Genomic DNA, 18,924 nt, shown 5'->3' with positions numbered 1-18,924 from the left:
CAAATAGAAATTTAATGTAAAGTAGAAAGAACTTGATTCCAAGGTTTAGTAGCCTAGAAATAGGATGTATAAGAGGATGTTGAAGAACACTTCTGAAAAAACCCTCAGTAGGTACGGTTTCCCAATAGATTTAAAACAAACAAACAAACAAACAAACAAAAACGAGGGTTGCATTTAGTGATGTTTGTAAAGATCACATTTGAGGTAGTTTCACCAAAGATCAAACCTTTCTAATGTTGAAAAAGCACATATAAGCTAATAAACCTTTTGGTCATTCCATGGAAAAACAACTTCCAAAAAAATGTATTCAGTGTCATAAATTTAGTGAAATTTATTATTTCAGATCGAAGTTGCTCTTGACCATATTGCAATCCAGTGGCTTCGGTCAAAAGTCAAGATTGTACCTGGACGTATGTGGTTAAAAACACTCCTTTTAGCTTCCCTGGTACTCCTGGCCTTTCCTAGTACCTGTCACTTTGTCGTTGGCGACATTCGAGGCAGAAAACAACTCGAGTCGACAAGGATAGTTTTCCAGTCAGCTATTCCTTTTTCTCCAGTGCTTCTTTGTTGTATTGGAGTTCACATTTACTATTCATGAAACCCATTTTATCAGTGACCATATCAGACAAATGGAAGCTAAGCGCTGGTTAGTATGTTGAAAATAAACACGAGGGTTCTCATTAATGTCCCTGTCTGAATAATTAGTTGAGCATCGTGTACTGAGCAGCAGCGAAGGCGAGCTGCTTCTCACTGGAGCGACAGGCTGACAGCCACGTCTTGGAGTGTGGTCATTAGTGTGCCCCACCATCTATGTCATGTTACTGTGTCAAATTAGTTAGTGTCCCCTTAGGAGAGAAGCCGGACCCACAAATTATCCGCCTCCATCCCTGGAAACGGTGTTTGCGAAACCTGCGATCGAGTGTGAGCAAATTATTAACACGGCTCATAAATTAACTAGTTTACAGGCTTATAACATTTTACAAGTAGATAATAAAGGGTAGAAAAGTTTTCCAGTTGCTTTGCCCTGATGTTAGGGCTGTGATCTGCCGACTTTTCCTTGAGGAGCCCACGGCTGATAGGTTTTTTTAAAAAGGGGAGCAAACACATGGAGTGTCAGAACAAATGTTTGGGAAATGTAGACTTTAAAAGGAAGCAAGTGTAAACCCCCTGAAAACAATATAATTAACTTCGTTATCTCATTGCTCTGATAAGTCGATGACAATGGCTCTCTTTCTTGTGGTGGCAGTTGCTCATTAATGAGTTCACCAATTAAGTTTGAACGATTACAGCCTTTGCCAACTGAAATCATCTTTAAAAATATTTTTGATGCGTTCTTACCCTGCACTTAAGCTGCCTCGTTGAAGAGCGAGGTTGCTAACGCAGCATGTTCAATTCATCGAAGAAGGAAGATGCTTAAGCCGTGATACATTTGGCAAACGGTTTACACTCACGTAGGCAGTGCATACCTAGGACACGTCACGTGGACCCCTCTGGCCTGAGTTCATCTCTTACCAAGAAGAGGCGCTCACTGAGAACACCAGCCCTTAACCCTCTTCCGAGCTCTGGTAGACAGACAGCCCACATAGTTTCCGGAGCTACGACGTGACTATTCAAATCACGAGAACTTCATACACTCCTTTTCAGTTTCAACTTCTCTGATGAGACTTAGAAGACGTGTCGCTCGTGGATTTTTGTCTGAGTTGGCTGCTGGGAGAGAACGGCACACGTGCACACGACGGATCTCAGGCTTTCTACTCATTCTGGAGTTCCGGTCCCCCGTGTTACGGTGGCTCCTGTCACCTTGAGGGCTGCATAGGTGACATTATCGTCCCCAGGATCTATGCAGAAAAGGCCTGGCGTGCAGAACCTTGCTACCGGCTGCTATTCATAAAATCTCTCTGAAACTGCTTGAGGATGAGTTGACTTATCTGTCAGCAATTTCAGCTTACTTGGAATTGGACTCGGTCAATGTTCTACTCATAACCTCACCAAGCCGTGCAAGCTCACAGCCTCCACCCGTGTGCACATACACAGGCTGGCTGTTGCCATGAGGAGGCCGTGTCACGGCCTCCCTGTTGTGCATTTGAAATGCAGCTGGAAAAAGAGCCGTGAGCTGTGGCAAGTAAGGTTTGGTGTTTGGCTGCCAGGCGAGATAGCTTGTCCTTTTTTTTGTTTTTTCTTAAACAGGGTGCTTGTGTGCATGTGTGCCCACATATATTTATTTCCACTTGTCGTTTCTGCTTAGATGCATTGGGAGAGACTGAAAGACTCAAACCCAAGGCAGAATCCACATTTGGACTCAGGGATCCACCTGGCCCTTATTTCTCAGGATAGGTTAACGCACTCGTTATGAGAATTTATCCTAAACAATAAAAGAGGACGGGCGTTAAAGGAACCCTTCCTTGTAAGTAAATGTCAGTGCCTTCACAGGTGACAGTTTCCCCAGCTGCATACCATCTTGCTTCCTTCTCCTGTGTTCTCTGATACTGAATTCAGCGTATGAGCAAATGAAACGCCGATTCTGTAAGGGGAAAGGTAAAATAGACGCTTAGATACGTGATCGCATATTGGATGTTAAAGTTGCGTGTCCGCAAGGAATACCCGAGGCTCCTGTGAATGCCTTGCTTTTGAAGCATCACAATCGGGGCATCTGGGTGGCTCAGTAGGTTCGGCGTCAGATTTCAGCTCAGGTCATGACCTCACTGTTCGCGAGTTCAAGCCCCGCGTAGGTCTCTGTGCTGACAGCTCGGAGCCTGGAGCCTGCTTCGGATTCTGTGTCTCCCTCTCTCTGTGCCCCTCCCCCGCTCATGCTCTGTCCCTCCCTCCCTCTCTCAAAAATAAATACACATTAAAAAAAAATTGGGACTCTTCCGTTAAACCTCTCCTCTTCTCTCTGCTTTCAGTGTCCCTCCGTGTGTTGCAGTCCTGTGGCATTATGCCTGCCTCCAACCAGTGACCCCCCCAGCTTTTTATGGCTGTGAGACTCATTAGAAGCTCAGGGTAAGTGGCAAACATTACTACTGTTGCATCCCGCTTGAGAATTGGGGTCCATCTTTGCAGGCGGCCCCGTAGAACATGTGGTAATTTCTCAGATGGTAATGGAATGAGTCATTATTAAGCCGGAATTCTACTGCCAGCAATAATAAGTTTGTTGTCCTCCAGGCTAGCTTTCTGGCTTACAAGAGTAGGATCTGTAACCTGGATCATATTCGTGGAAAGGTGATCGGATACAGGGAGTGCAGATTTTGTCTCTAAAACAGCCAGATGATAAGCATTGGCAGCCTCGTGGGCCACACAGTCGCTGTTGCAACTTTGTGGTCACCTCTCCCGATGTGCCATCCCAATCATCCATGCCCAATATGTAAACAAATGGGTTTGACTGGTTCAGTGAAACTGTTTCCAGAAACAGCCACTGGGCCATATTTGGCCCAAAGGCCGTAGTTTGCTGACCCCTCACCTAAGCATCAAAAAAGGTAAAGAGGATACCTCCCTGGGTAGCGGTTCCTCTGATCTCGAGCAAACCATTTATCAAGAAGAAACGAGAATAATAATAATAAAAAAAATACCTGCCCTTCCTACCACACAGGGTGTAGTTTTAAGGATGAAACAAAATATAATGTATATGAAAGCACTTTGAAAATTTCGAAACTCCTTACAAGTATAATGGATGGCTCTCTACAGTCATTCTGGTTCACGTAGTGGAGTCTGCCTTCTTCACCCTTTTAATCATATTGGGCTTTCATGAGCTAAATGAGTGTGGGGGAAAGCTCTTTTATTTTCTAAGTAATGTGGTTTTTCTGTACGTTCCTTCCCCTCTGCAGTTGATGGACAAGCTGTTGAAATGTCTCTTGAGTATCAAATATGGATGAAGGGATCTATGGGTAGATTATGGCAGGCTAAAGATCAAATGCCAATGAACAACGATTAAATTTCTTTTAATCATCAGATTCTGAAAGTGGTTTAAGATCTTCCACCTTTAATAAGGTCCTTAATAAACAATAATGCTTTGGATGTCTCCAGCTATGTTTGAATTTCACAAGTGTTGCATGTCACAACATAGAGACTGGTTCGGCAAATATGCTTCCTGGACTCGTGGTTGTAATTAAGAGGGAAAGTCATACTTAAACAGCTTGGTGAATCACAATTCCAATTCATGAATTTTCTCATTTTTTTCCTGAGAGGAAAAACGGGATCGTCTTCAGACATGTTTTCATATCATCATATCATTTAAGAATTGTTTTCTAGTAGCAGAGATGCATCTAAGTTTAAAAACGTTATTGCATATTCCGTCTGATAAAAGGTATCTGGAGGAGAGCAGTTAGTGCTGTCTGTCTTTCTGCTCCGCCTGCCTGTTCAAGGGTTGTTTTGTTTTCAAGCTCACATGATGGCTGCTGGCTTTCCAGCCATTGCCTCTACATCCTGAAGAGAGGCAGAAATGCAAGGAATGAAAAAATTAGCCTCTCAGCTGAATCAGGCCTCTTTACACAATTTTCCAAGAAGTCTTAATGACTTCCACTTAAGCCTTTTAACAACCCCTAACATTAAGGACATAAGGGAGTGTATCCTTAGACTTGAGAAATTTGATGTCCAGATAAATTCCCTGTTCTCCTAGTAAGGAAGAAAAAGGTCATTGCTTACTGAACCACAATTGTAATTACTTCTACAAAACCACAATGTGAATTTTTCTTACAGGTTTAATTTTTGTTTCTTTTCGGTGAATGTCTTCTGTCATCCATTGACTTGTGTGTGTAATCTCTAATTTGAATTTTACGTGTTTGAATTTAAGCTTATTTGATTCTCACTGGAGCTACATATCCCAGTAAATATTTTAGGGCCATAATATTCTTACTGAAAGTGCTGTGGCAAATCTGAGAAATGGATTTCTTTCCCAAGAGAGCTATCAACCAAAACTTAAACTCAAGAATTTTGTAATGAATTTTGTGTCCTTTGGATATAAGCTTCTGTCAAAGCTTGAGTACAAGCCTGAGGTGCTAGTGACATAGAAGCTTACATTCCAGTTCTCTTCATGCCATTGTCTGCAGGGGATGTTCTTTGATGTCCCCTCAAAGAAGGGACAGTGCTGTCCACTCTGTATCTCTGTGATTTGCTGGCCCCCCATCTCTACTGAATACTTACCTAGGATAATGGGGAAGACAAGTAAGTCACCCCTGTCCAATTTTTCTAATTCAGATTGGCCTGTATGTTATTCATCTGAAAAGTTGTATCCCTGGGGCACCTGGGTGGCTCAGTCGGTTCAGCATCCGACTGCGGCTCAGGTTATGATCTCACGGTTCCTGAGTTCGAGCCCCGCGTCGGGCTCTCTGCTGACAGCTCAGGGCCTGGAGCCTGCTTCGGATTCTGTGTCTCCCTCTCTCTCTCCCCCTCCCCTGCTCACACTCTGTCTCTCTCTCAAAAATAAATAAAGATTTCAAAAAATTGTAGAAAAGTTGTATCTCCTAGAATAAGTAGAATGAGACTTTCTCATACTTAATTCTGTAGTCTCTGCCTGGACCAGCCTGTGACAGATTCTCCTGAATCACGGTGGTTGATGCATTCACAAACATTATTGAATGCCGTTTATGGACGTAGGAGAGCAGTGTGGTGGTCTGCTTTGAAGTTTAGATCAGCCTAGAACCGAATGTCACCTTTTGCGTTTACTGAGTGACTGAATGATGTTGAGCGAGTTACTTAACATCTCTGCGCCCCCGCCTCCTCATCTGGGAGTTGGGGATAAAACCGGGAACGAGCTTCCTGTGAAAATCTAGTGAGGTGATGCTTCTACAGAGCTTAGCACAGATCCTGATGGGTCATAAATGCCAGCATTGTGCTACACAGCCCGGGTGATGTGGTAGAAATCCCGATCTTTGAACAGTTTTTACTGTCGTGTGCCTGGTTCATTGGTCATCGTCTTACTGTGGACAGTATGTGTTTCACAATCCATTGCTTCTAACCCAGTTTTCTCTTACAAGTTTAAGTCGAGCCTTGGGAGGCGGCTTTGATGCCTGTCTTCAAGGGCCCTGCAGCCATGCATGCTGTTGGACCGGCCTGCTAACAGAACTTAGATCTCTGGGTCCCTTTTTGACGATTTCCCCTGAGAGGCGTGCAATTCTTTTTCTGTTCCGTTTTTTACTTACTCAGACAGTGGGCCTGCCTAGCAAGCAGAATTCGCTAACTGCTTTCAAGTTGGTATTGCTGATGATAATCTGAAACTCTGTAGGGTTTCACTCATGCAGGCTGATCCTACACGATGCCGATCTTGCCCTGTTTCATCCCGGGCCCTGCCTCCATGCTGAGTCTGCAGGGCAGGCCCTGGTCCCCCACAGATCTTCTTGGGAACAGCCCTCAAAGAACAGTGTCAGCTCCTTACCAAAGCTGCTGCATGACTGCGTCACGGATTGCAGCTGTGTCCATGGATGGCCCCACTGGCAGTGTGTCCCAGAGATTGAGAATTGGTGGTACCTAGTTGATGGTGGCTGTTTTTTCTTTCTTTAATGTCTTATATATTTTTGAGAGAGAGAGAGACCGTGTGTGAGTGGGGGAGAGGCAGAGAGAGAGAGGGAGACACAGAATCTGAAACAGGCTCCAGGCTCTGAGCTGTCAGCACAGAGCCCGGCATGGGGCTCGAACCCGTGAACTATGAGATCATGACCCGAGCCGAAGTCGGATGCTTAACCGACCGAGCCACCCCGGTGTCTCAGCGATGGCTGTTTGTTGAGCAGCACTTGATGTTCTGGAAATAGTGGCTCGAAGATGTTCCCTGTTCAAGAGACTCTTGACACCCTTGAGCTTTTGCTATATGGTCTCAAATATTTCATTTAGGCACCATTGCTGTGCTCAGATGCCCTCAAATCTCCATTGCCTCTGTGCTGTGGTATTCTCTACCTGGAACACTCCCTGTGTTTCACACGCTCACTCTCTCATTCCTTATTGCCCAGTTCACACGTCAACTTCTTGGAGAGGTCTGCCCGGAACACTCACATTAAAGATTTCCCTCCTGCCCCTTCTTCCTGTCCTCGCTCCAAGCCTCTTGTGTTTTCTGCGTCTACCTGTTTGCCAGGTGATGTGCTCAGGGCAGGTCTGCCCGATTCAGCATGTCTCTTTGGCTGCTGACAGTATCCAGCGTATGGTAGACATGTTCGCAGTTAGCAGTTGTTGAAATAGAGCCCATTTGGGGATTTCCCTGTGAATTTCTGTATTTTCATGATACCTAAGAGGACCGCATCTGGGTGAGAGAGGAAGAGAAGAAATAAAACCACACACATCACCTTTATTGTAGGAATAGAATACTGCCCTTGGGTTTTCTCTGGAAGGTTTCCACTCTCTACGAAACAAGTCGTTGATCCTCCGTGTGTCCCATGCAGAAAGGGTTATACATCATCTTCCCTGTGAAGACAGAATCATTTGCCATTTGGGCCTAAAGCGTATTGTGGGTGGTACAGGTTAATTAAGGACATTGGATTCCAAGATCAAATCCCAGCACCCTGGTTCACTGGCTCTTTGCCCTTGAACAAATTACTTTCTCTTCCTCTTTCTGGCCTCTCACTTATCTGACCCGGGGTAATAGCATTACCTACTTCCTAGTATTATTGCAAGGATTAAATGAGATGATACCTGTACAGTGCTTTGCACAGAGTCTGGAACAGTAATGATGCTGTTGGTGTAGAAAGAACAGCAAAGGGTTTTGGGAGGTACAGTGACAAACTCAGATTGCACTTTCTTGCAGTATTAAAAAAAATTGGTAAAGATGGTGAAGAGCCTCGATTCCCTATTAATTTGCTCATGTTCTATGCACTGAATTGACTTTAAAACCAAAAGGACAGAATGAGCTTAAGAGGGATGATGTGTTTTCTATAGGCTGTTGACACGTTGACTTTCGGATGGTTGTGGCAAGTTTCAGGTAATTCAAGTTATAAACCTCAAACGCTGAGAAGGATCAGGTTTGGAGCCTGACCTACATCCACAAAACCTTAGAAATTTGGCATCATGGGGCGCCTGGCTGGCTCAGTCAGTGGGGCATGCAACTCCAGATCCCGGGGTCGTGAATTCAAGTCCCACAGTGGGCGTGGAGCCTAGTTAAAAAAGAAAAAGAAATTAAAGGGGCGCCTGGGTGGCTCAGTCAGTTGGTGTGTGACTTCAGCTCAGGTCGTGATCTCCTGGTCTGTGAGTTTGGGCCCCGCGTCGGGCTCTGGGCTGGCAGCTCAGAGCCTGGAGCCTGCTTGAGATTCTGTGTCTCCCTCTCCCCGCCCCTCCCCCTCTCACACCTCTGTCTCTCTCTCTGTCTCTTTTTCTCAAGAGTAAATAAACATTAAAAAAAGAAAAAGAAAAGAAGTTTGGAGTTCATGGTGCTAAAGACTGTGGGTTGGGGTTATATATGTTTTGTCCTTAAATTAATCAGGGCTGGTTTGATCTCCTGTCTCATGATAGATTACATCTCAAATGTCCTGTAGACACTAACTTTTAACAAGTTACACACTTGATGCATCTGCCCTGAAAATTCACGTGCTGCTTTTTTGAAGGAAAACTCCGGTCTGTATCAGTTGGAAGGAACTGGATATGCGTATCTTCCGTTGTTTGCTCTGATTTCTTCTGCCACTGAGGAAGGTGGCCAGTTATTGCCCTGTTGCTCTGCGCATCTGCTGTAGGAAAGCTGAAGCAGGTCTCTCTCTGTATCCCATCACCTTCTCTGGTGGTAAAAGGTAAAAGGTAAAATATATGCCATTCCATACTCTTACTTACGTGATTTATGGAAGGGCTAGGGTTATTTTCACTTGTAACGTATACCCTTCCGACTTCTGACAAGAAAAGAACACGATTAAAATACAGTCGAAGGCATCCAGTTGGGTTCCTCATATCCTTTTTAGCAAAGAAAACGCTAACGTTCAGTTGGAGCCCAGGAAGATGGTTCAGGAAAAACTTCTATCGGGCTCATGACGGAGGGAGGAGACCCAGCTTTCTTACGTCTCGAAAACCAACGGCACACCCCTGTCTCCCAATACCATGTCAGAAACTAAAACACGAATCACAAAGGGGGAAGCTGATCAGCATAAGGTGAGACTTGATTTGTGCCATTGGCACAAGAGGCTTGGCCGCGGGGATCAGCTCTCGTGCTGCTTGGGTTTTAATACCCAGGTGCCTGAGTATCAGTGGGCGAGATTAGGACCTTTCTAAGGGCTTTTGCTCTAATGAGACGTCACTGCATGTCTGGGTGCGGTCTGGTGTGGCGGCCTCTCAATGCCACGTTAGGGGAGGCTGCTGAGGATGCATCCAGGGTGGAATTTCTTGCTGCTAACTCTTCAGACCGTCAGTAAACATAGACGTTCTCATCAGCAGAGGCCGTGCCTCGCCTCTGTCCATATCTATCCCATGTTGTTCATCAACGGCGACACAGATCCGTTCTTCCAGTCCTGGCCCTTTTCCTAAACGTGGCAGTTTGCTGAAATTGTACTCCTAGAATACACCGTGCTTAGGACTTCTTGGCTTTATATAGGTTTATCTGCCTGGAAGAACTTGGAGTTCACGTTATCACCTATCCCTGCTTTGCATGGTTTCCTCTTTCTCCCTTGAAAGGGAACGGGAGGTAAAAGGAGCATTTTCCAAACTCGAGGAAAACCTAACGTTGAGGAATTCCAGTAAACGGCGGTTGTTAGAGAGAATAACTCCAGTTGGTAGAAAGTCTATTCTCTAATACTACTTTTACTGAGAATTTACTGTGTGCCCCACATGATTCTGAGCACGTATGTGTTAACTCACAAAAACTCTGTGAGAGAGGTATGATTCTAAAACGCTGTCTTCCAGAGAAAACAGAGGCATGGTGAGGTCAAATGACTCACGCAGACTTCTTTGCTTATCAGGAGAGCTGGGATTCGAACCCCCGCACTGTGCCTCTGGTGCCTTGGCTCCTAACTGCCCTGGTCTGTGGTCTTATCGTGTAGACATTCTCCTTCGGTGTAGGTTTGCGGGCACTGGTTACCTTAGCAAGTGTTTTCCATTCTGGGACTGTTCATACACGGTTTGTTGAGCCTCTAGACTTCAGTGCCACCTAACAGGCCCTGTTTGATGTTACTAAATTTTTTCACATGCTTTAAGTCTTTTTGCCGGTACAAGAGCTGTGGGAAATAAAAGTATGTCCCAATGCGATTCAGAACAAGGACAGCCACTTAATTGGCATTCTTCTATCTCCAGTTGGATGTGCCTGTTAAGACATTTTCTCTAGATCTTTGAGTCCTTTTTCTCTGGTACATTATTCTAATTAACCTCATCTTCGTAGCCCTCGTTTTATTTCTTATTAGCCTCTGACCACCCAACAATTGATTTGTTCCGCTCAATCACCTGTGTGAAAAAGTGTGGCAAGCAAGAGGGTCTCCTTCCCAGAGTAGCAGTCCTGTACCTGGGGTGTTCTCCCAGCAAGCAGTTCAGAACGTCCCTTTTCTTCTTGGGATACGTTCACGGATGGCTTTTTATTTACCAGGGTGAAGCTCTGGGCTACTTAGAGGTTAACACTGGCTAACAAAGTTAGAAGGTCTTTGGTTACTTGATCGGTAGAATTACAGATTTGTAGGATGTATGCCAAGGACTTAGACCTTCAAAAATGAAAATATTAGGGTTTTGCAAACATATAGTAAAATACTAGGCTTGAAAAAAATGTAAAATCCTGTTGCAAGTGACACAAATAAGACAGTTTTACTAACGGAGTTGGAAGGATCAATGTCTCCTTGTTAACACAAACAGCCGATCATTTGTAATGTGTCTGTGCCTTCAAATACCGAACCCACCATTTGTTGGGTCTTCCTGGTTAGTTGTTGAGTAGCGTTAGGTATGAAGGGGAATTAATTGGCTCATGATGCTGAAAAGTCAGATGGTGGAAATAGCTTCTGGACATCTGGACCAAGGAGTTCAGATCTTGCTGTTAAGTCTTGTCTCAGTCTCTTGGCCATGCTCCACTCTGGTTGGATTCATTCCTGTAGGTGTTTACCAACGTGTGGTATACACGATAACCATTCATGAATCTGTTTTCATAGCAACTCCAGCAGAAGGGAATCTTTTCGTATGAGTTGTAGTAGCTGTCATAGAATTTGGATCTTCCTGGTTCTCTGGTTCAGTGTGTGCCATATGCCTATCACTGCAGCAGTGTCCGGGACTGAAGCAGAGATAAGGGGGGGGGGGGTAGTGTGAAGGTATACTTGGCCTTGAGTGGGTCACATGCTTCTCTCAAGAGTCATGGATGGCGTTCGTCTTACACAAGCAGTGGAAAGCGGGTGAAGGGGTACTGGTTTCAGAACAAGGGGTTAGAATTCTGGGAAGATAGATTGTGCATATGTGTCTTGTAAGGCACTGCACTCGAGGCATAGTGAATACATAGGATTATTGGGTTGGAAGGAACTTTAAATATCACCTAACCCAGTGATGCATGATTGAATATCACAGGAAAATTTCCCCATAAAGTTATCTGCCCAATATCTGGCCATCTCCAATGGGATTCGCTACCTTGCAGGTAGGCATTGCCTCAGAAATACTACCATGCATCTATCCTCCAGGGAGCCTGGAGTTCATTCATTGCTGTGTTCCTCCTGTCTGTCCCTGTGGTCAGCCATCCGTGTGCCATCTTTCACTCTTATACATCCTAACGCAAGATCCTTGATTTCAGTATACTTCTATCTGAAAAGTAGACAGAAAGGTCAATTATAATACAGTGATACAGGGGCTGCAAGAATACTTCTGGATTTTGTGCATGTGGTTGAGGAGGAGGGCGGGGGGAGGGAAATTGGAAGTCCTCCCAGAAACAGTGAGACCTGGCTGGGTCCTCAAAAATGAGTAGGAGTTTTCAAGTGGCTAAGGAAAAAATGGTCAGACTGGTGGATTTCCCATCCCTTTTAGGATTAAACCTTACATGTGGACTTAGATTTGAGTTATCTAGGTAATTTGGCTTACACAATATCGAAGCCCCGTTAAACTGTACGTCTTTTAGGACATATTAATATGTTAGCAATAGGGACAGAAAACTGATGATGTGCAGTATTTCTGTACAGGTCACCCACTTGGCCTCTTAAGTTACCCCCGATCTCCTTTCTCCTCCTAAGTGTGTAATAAATGAATGGATAAAGCTTCCATGGGTAAAGTTTTGGTCAGTAAAACTGTAGAATTCTTAATAGCACTTCCCTAAGACTCTGGACAGGAGTGGGTGCTGTTTGTTTATTCATACATTCTGCTGAGCAAAAAAACTTTGGAACCTCAGTTTTCACATCTGGTATCTAAAGACGAAAATAGTACCTTCCAAAGGATGAGGGTTCATGCAGAGAATAAACATCTTGGTCCCTATAATACACTGAATAGGATGTTGGCACGTCGTAAGTACTCAGTGTATGTTATTTGTTATTATCAGAAAACCTCTGTGATTTTTACCTCCTGGGTTGTCAGAGGCTTTAAAAGGTAATTATACCACTAACTAATAACCAGTTGATTTAAAAATGTTCTCCTGTATACCTTGTAATGTATTTTTTATTTGCACGTGTAACTTATGTTATAAAAATTAAGGATATTAAAGATGGTGAGATTTAGCAAAGAACTTTAACTCCACACGCTTTGAATGCTTCCCTGAATTAATAATTTTCATGTCCATCATATTTTCTCCTTGGCCCACAATTCATCCCATATTTGGATCTTGGCAAATGATGACTTGGTTAATTAGGCAGTCTGTTAACTCTGATTACTAAGTTATAACAGATCAGTTGTAGAAGCATCACTGTGCAATTTGGATTAAAAGGCTCGTCATTTTATCAAAACAAATTTACATTTATGGATAAGTATGTTGTAATGCATTCAGTTAAAATGGTGCATTTCACAGGGAAAATGTAAAAGGGGTAAAGAATTATTTCCTTCCACGAAGTTATTTTTTTATTATGACATTTGTCATATTCCCTTGCACCAGGGATATGCTTAAAAGCTTGGAATTTTCTTTTAAAGCTTAAGAATTACTGCTCATTTAATCCCCCTGTTACAAGAATATGATGGATGCCCTGCATTTTCACTTATGCATAGGTTAGTGTAGTGGCACATGGTTACATTCCAGTTCTGACCACAGTGGCCTCTGATGCTGGACTTAATTGTAGAAATGAATCTTGACTGTATTGAGGGGAGTTGGGGGTTACAATGAGGCTTGCTCTCTTTCACCCGCTGAAGGCATTGACACTTACTGAATAGGATTGGGTCTTTGTAGTCCCTTTCCTACTTGTCTTAGGATTCATCGTCACTGAGACCCATTGAGGTGTCAGAATCTCACTCGCTTTCTCCATCTCTTTCGCTCTTCATTCCTTCCTTAGCACATGAGAAACACATGGCACATGAGAAGATGAGCACAATAATTTTCCAAGTTCAACAGACTCTGAAATGTGTGTTCATTATTACCCTTCAAGATTCTATCAGATACCAGTAGTAGCATTCGGTAGATAGCAACTCACCCTTCACCCCCTCCCCTGCTCTGCACACATATCCCTGTGTATGCATGTGCGCACACACACGCGCACACACGTGTACACACACACCACTTAGTAACTGGCACCTAGGAGGTGTTTAATAGTTATGTTGAAGATTGGTGGTTGGAAAAGCTGACAGCCTCCCACCCCCCGGGGCTCGGAAGCTCTTAGAACTGGTCTAACAGCCCGGACCCCGTGGTCTGTTGTAATCATTGGAAAACATGGAGTTGATAAATTTAATATTTATTTTTTCCGTAAGATTGCTGAAGTCTGACCTTTAGGAATTTCTGCATCTAGTTCCAGGGGACATAGGGAAACCAAAGAGAGAAAATATTTTTGAAGTTCATTGAACTTAGTATTTTGTCGATCGATCATACCGATCTCAGCAGAGGGTTAGAAACAGGAAACCTTATTAGTTCTTGAGCTGTATTCTCTCTGTGGTAGTGGTTTAGGCAAAACTGCCTTTTCTAAATCGAGAAGACCTTGCTGGTGTTGTAGGTAGAGAAGTTCACTTACCTCAGAATGGAAGTTGGTGTTTTATGAATTTGATGATATTCTCCTAATTGGGAACATTTAATAATAATCATAGATGACTCTTCTTTTGCAGAGGGGCTTCTGGCTGGTTGTTCAAAGGTAAAGTGATGTTTTGAGCTCTAATTTGACAGATTTGAGCGACAGTCAGCCTGAATAATTCAGTTTTCCACGAGTTTCCCTACCTCCCCATTCCTTCCACAAGAACGAACCAAATAAGGAATTTTTCAAAACTGAAACCATTTTGGATTATATGAATTCTTATACTCATTTTCAAGAGAGAGAACTTGACAGAGAGATGCACTCTTGTACTTTTATGTGTGAAGTAAAGCCATTAGAACCTTAATTTGTATTTTTTTAATGGAATTTTAGTTACCTAAACGGTATGTGTACTATAATAAAGTCTTGCCAATAGAGCGAGAGAACCCACAGCGAGACATCTGCCTAAGGGATGAGTTAAGAAGTGGCACACGCTTGTATTTCCAAGCATCCATTGAGGTAGATTGCTTACGCCACACCAGTGGTTCCCAAGAAGTATATATGGCAACATCGTGAAACTTTGTTGATGGCTTCTTTAATAAATAGGCCCATGAGTAGAAGCGAGCAGACTTATTGGACGGTTGGGTACTATTACTGTGTGGTTTTATTAATTACATTTATTCCTATAAAATGACCTTGGATGAAAACAACCACCCCTTCTGTGGTCATGGTTAGCAGATGTTTACCGTAATTCTTTGCTCGGTGAAAAAAATGCCTCTTCCACCCAAGAATAACAGCCACGTTTGCTTGGCTAAATCAAACCTTTGGCGCTTGGGTCTTACTTTATATATCATGGCTCCAGTCATACAACCGTTCCAAGTGTGAGGCTTAGCTCACTCACTCCGACATCTGCGGGAGAGCTCTGCTCACAGTGATCTATTATGTGAGCGCTTAATTCTTATACTGTTTTTGGCGTTCACCCCTCCTCATCGAAACGTGTATTCTGTATGCAAGCCCCTCTTTGTTTTTCTTGTAGAAGCCCGTCAGCCCCTTCATTTTGAAAGCTTTCCCCTTGGCTCAATGGCCATTTTAGTGAGGATTTTGCCCCTGGAAATGAAGTCAAGGTTCACTTCTTGATAGGAGAGTTTGGTTTTTTCTGGGTTATCTCTGAAAGAAGAGGCATCTCCTTTCCTTATATTTTGTGTTTGAAAAGTGCCTTTTCTTATTGCCTATTAGGCCTACTTAAGTGCCTCATTCTCTGTATCTGTGTGTGTGTGTTTGTGCATGCATGTGTTATATATATATATATATATACACACACACACACACATATGTACATATGTGTGTGTGTGTGTATATATATGTACATATATATGTATATTCCTGTTTTTTACAAACACTCATTGATCATGAACATTCCAGTAGTCCCTGCCTACATTTGAAATTCATGGTTCTCATAGGTATTTCAAGAGCAGCTCCCCTCTCTGTGCTGAATTTCCATGCTGGAGAATGCAGCTTGCTCTTCAGCAGTGCTGAAAGGAAATACAACAGCAAAACCTTGCTTTTCTTGGGAAGTTCCTCCCTTTGGAATGGAGAACTCTGGGTGGCTCTTCTTATTTTGTTTCTATTGCCAAAATAAGCAGGGATCTTGCATAACACCGGGGTAGGAAAAAAGAAGTAATTTTAAGGAAAACATATGTTCAGACTGAAAAAGAGGGAGCTAGAACTGGACAGGGGACAGTGACCCACAAAGTTGAAGACATCTTTTTAGTTCAGGTGAGAAGGCAGGTTTTGATCATTTGGGTGTAGCTTACAAAAAATAAAAAATAAGCTGCTTCCCCGTGTCCCCAAGTGTTTGATTCCACTCAAAATAAATCTTGGGAGTGGGAACCAAGTTTGATAGGTTGGTTAATTGATACATGTGGTAGTTGGAATAGATCCAGTTCTGTGTTAAACTATTTTCCCATGATCTTAGTTAACACTAAGCGATTTCCTTGGAGACAACTTGGTTTGAGATGCCTGCCCTAATCTGAAATCAGAGATGAAACTATCAAAATGTGATTCTCATTTGGTCTGACTTTAGGAGAATAGAAGAGAGGTTTACAGAGTTAAATGAACCAAAAGAATAAGAATAAAATAAAATGGACCAAAGACGTCTATTGTAGCCGTTTGGTTGATTAGTGGACATATTATTCGTCCTTTTAATGGATTCCAAATAATTAACTGTTGATAGAAACAGAGAAGACACTTCAATGTTTCACACAGTTTGTGGGTGGCACATTTTGAAAATGCAGCTAATTTGCTAAAAAAGAAAAGCGAATAGAAAAAAGAAAGAAAAAGAACAAAAAAAAAACTTTGACGTTTCTGATTCATCTATTCTCAAGGTTTAGAAATGGCAATGTTGGGGGAAAATTCAGCGAAGTTCTAATTTCCCTATTATAAATTGAACACTTGTGTCCTTAAAACATAGCTGTGAAGGAGTTAGGGCCTAGAGCATTCTGGGTACTGGCATATGTCTGCAGTGCCAAAGCCAGAGGCGTCTTGGATGGGCTCACATCAGTAGTTGATGGGAGTATGGGATAGCCCCCAAATTGGAGAGCCTTGATTGTGCCTGGAACTATTTGTATGTGCCCTTCTTTCTCGGCTGCACAAAAGGCACATCTAAACAGAGGTCTGGTTGATTAAGACCTGTTACAGAGCATGCCTCTTAAAGAGCACTGCTGCCCTTGAGCGATGATATAAGTAGGTTTGGAAAGTATAGCAGGGGTACCTCCAGGCTTGTGTTCAATCTGTGTGATTAAAAATAATCTATTATTGAAAACTTATATTAGATAAAAGACTTATTACATATGTATTTTTTAAAAACCTATATGTATACATATCTGTGTGTGTGTATGTGTGTGTGTGTGTGTGTGTGTGTGTGTGTGTGTATTTAAAAGCCTACCCCACCCCTCCAAAGAAGAGGAGAAGCAAAGCCATTTCAAGTATCAGATTTTTCTTGGATGTTGGTTTAAGGTTCGGTTATTTTAGTGCACTCCTCTTTCCTCCAAAGACGTCAAAAGGCATTGTCATTGTCAGTAGTAACTGAGTCATTTTGCTGTTAGATAAATGAAGTAAAAAGAAAAAAACCTGGGTATGGCCACACACAAATAGAATTTTGAGTTGGATATTCTTTGAATCCTTATTGTAGGACACATTCTGGTTTTTTTTTTTTTTTTTTTTCGTGTTTTTGTCCTTTGAGGTCACTCGGACTATAAAATGGGCAGATGCCATCTCAGTATTAGTGGGTAGTAGGAAAGGCCCCAAAGAAAGTGGAAAAGTAGACCTACAAATTCCAAAAGCCTCGTTCGATAGTTATAATGTGACCATTTATCATGTTCTTCCTGCATAACAGCTACTATTATAAGCAGTATGCTAGCACTGTTTTATGGAATCCTTATAAATACTTTGAAATGTAGGCACTCGTACCACGATGTTTCAGATGAGTGAACTGAGGACCAAAGAGGTTAGCTGTGTTCAATTGCCCGGGGTTACAGAAAAAGTAAACAAAACTAAGGAAGGTCTGTAGGCCACGGTAATGTACCCAGGCCAGTTTCTTGGTTCTGTACTATTTTTGCAAGTTTCCGTAAGTTTATACAGTTCTTTCAAATTTAAATTTCAGTTTTGAAGTTTATTTATTTATTTTGAGAAAGAGCATGGGCAGGGAGGGGCAGAGAGGGAGAGAGAGAATCCCAAGCAGGCTCCACACTCAGCACAGAGCCCCACTTGGGACTCGGATCTCATGAACTATGGGATCATGACCTGAGCCAAGATCAAGAGTCAGACGCTTAACCAACTGAGCCACCCAGGTCCCTCTCAAAATTAAATTTTAAAATGGCAGATTTTACCCTTGAGTCAAGGTCTGTTGCCTTTGAAATCCATATCATGTACTGCTTTGCTTTTTTAGGTCACTTGACCACCAAGAAGATGAACTCTGCTCCATTATCTTTCTAGGGTTAGTTTCCGTTCACGCCCCTGGTAACATGTGGCCTGCCATAACCTGATGTAGTTTTAGGAACCGAAATTCATCCTTGCTTCTCTCGTTTTCCTTATTGTGCTCCTGCACACTGTCCTTCCCCCTCCCCATCCATCGCCTGTTCAGTTCTTGGTAGAGAGATTGGTGATCATTTATCTTGAATGACTGTGGTCTGACGGTTTTGAGCAGTTTCACGATGGAGTTTTGTAATTCCTGATATGTACGTGGATACGTATTAAGGAAAATCATTAACAGTGAGCCAGACATTTACTGGTTTGCACCATGTACATATGATAAGCCATGAAAAGTTTACATGTGCCAAGCGAGTTATTTGTGTATCAGAAAAACTACCAGATTCAGACTCAGCAACCTCATTTTTAAAGTGTGTCTTCCGCTAGATTGTTATCTCAGTTTCCTCATTTAGGAAATTTTTTTTTTTTAGTTTCTTTTTTAAGTTCATTTATTTTGAGAGAGAGCAAGAGACGACAGAGGGAGATGAAGAGTGAGAGTCCCAAGTGGGTTCCACACCGTCAGTGGTGAGTCCGATGCAGGGTTCAGTCTCACTAACTGCAAGATCATGACCTGAGCTGAAATCAAGAGTTGGACCTTTAACTGACCAAGGTGCCCCGCATTTAGGAGAGTGTTAAGAGAAGCTCCCTAAAGCTCCCGTGGATCAGTAACGTGAAATTCTCTATAACACAACTTCAACCTTCTGTCTTTACTGAGTAAAAATGATGGTTGTAGAAGTTGCTCAGTATCATGAAGCTCTAGGATCTGTTCATGGATTTGTTAACTGGTTGATGAACTCAAACTAAGACTTTGTTTATTTGAACTCCTTTTTTCTTTTCTTACATGATTGTTTACAGTTAAACATTTCCCTCCGAACGATGCTTTACCTGTGTCTCGTAAGTTTTGACAAATTTTATCATT

General features: G+C 42.7%; 1 protein-coding gene across 4 annotated transcripts in view; it reads left to right on the top strand.

Annotated features, from left to right (window-relative positions):
• Positions 1 to 18,924, top strand: part of FOXP1 (forkhead box P1) — a 596,530-nt gene that overhangs the window by 207,847 nt on the left and 369,759 nt on the right. For all 4 annotated transcript variants that reach the window (XM_043587930.1, XM_043587931.1, XM_043587932.1 and 1 more), the window contains exon 3: positions 2,904 to 3,000. The gene's annotated coding sequence lies outside the window, so the exon portion shown is untranslated. The remainder of the gene's footprint in view (positions 1 to 2,903; positions 3,001 to 18,924) is intronic.

The sequence above is a fragment of the Prionailurus bengalensis genome, chromosome A2 (genome assembly GCF_016509475.1).
Source record: "Prionailurus bengalensis isolate Pbe53 chromosome A2, Fcat_Pben_1.1_paternal_pri, whole genome shotgun sequence".
In the NCBI taxonomy this organism is placed as follows: domain Eukaryota; kingdom Metazoa; phylum Chordata; class Mammalia; order Carnivora; family Felidae; genus Prionailurus; species Prionailurus bengalensis.
Note: the sequence above shows the minus strand (reverse complement) of the source record. Positions and strands in the feature narration are given on the sequence as shown.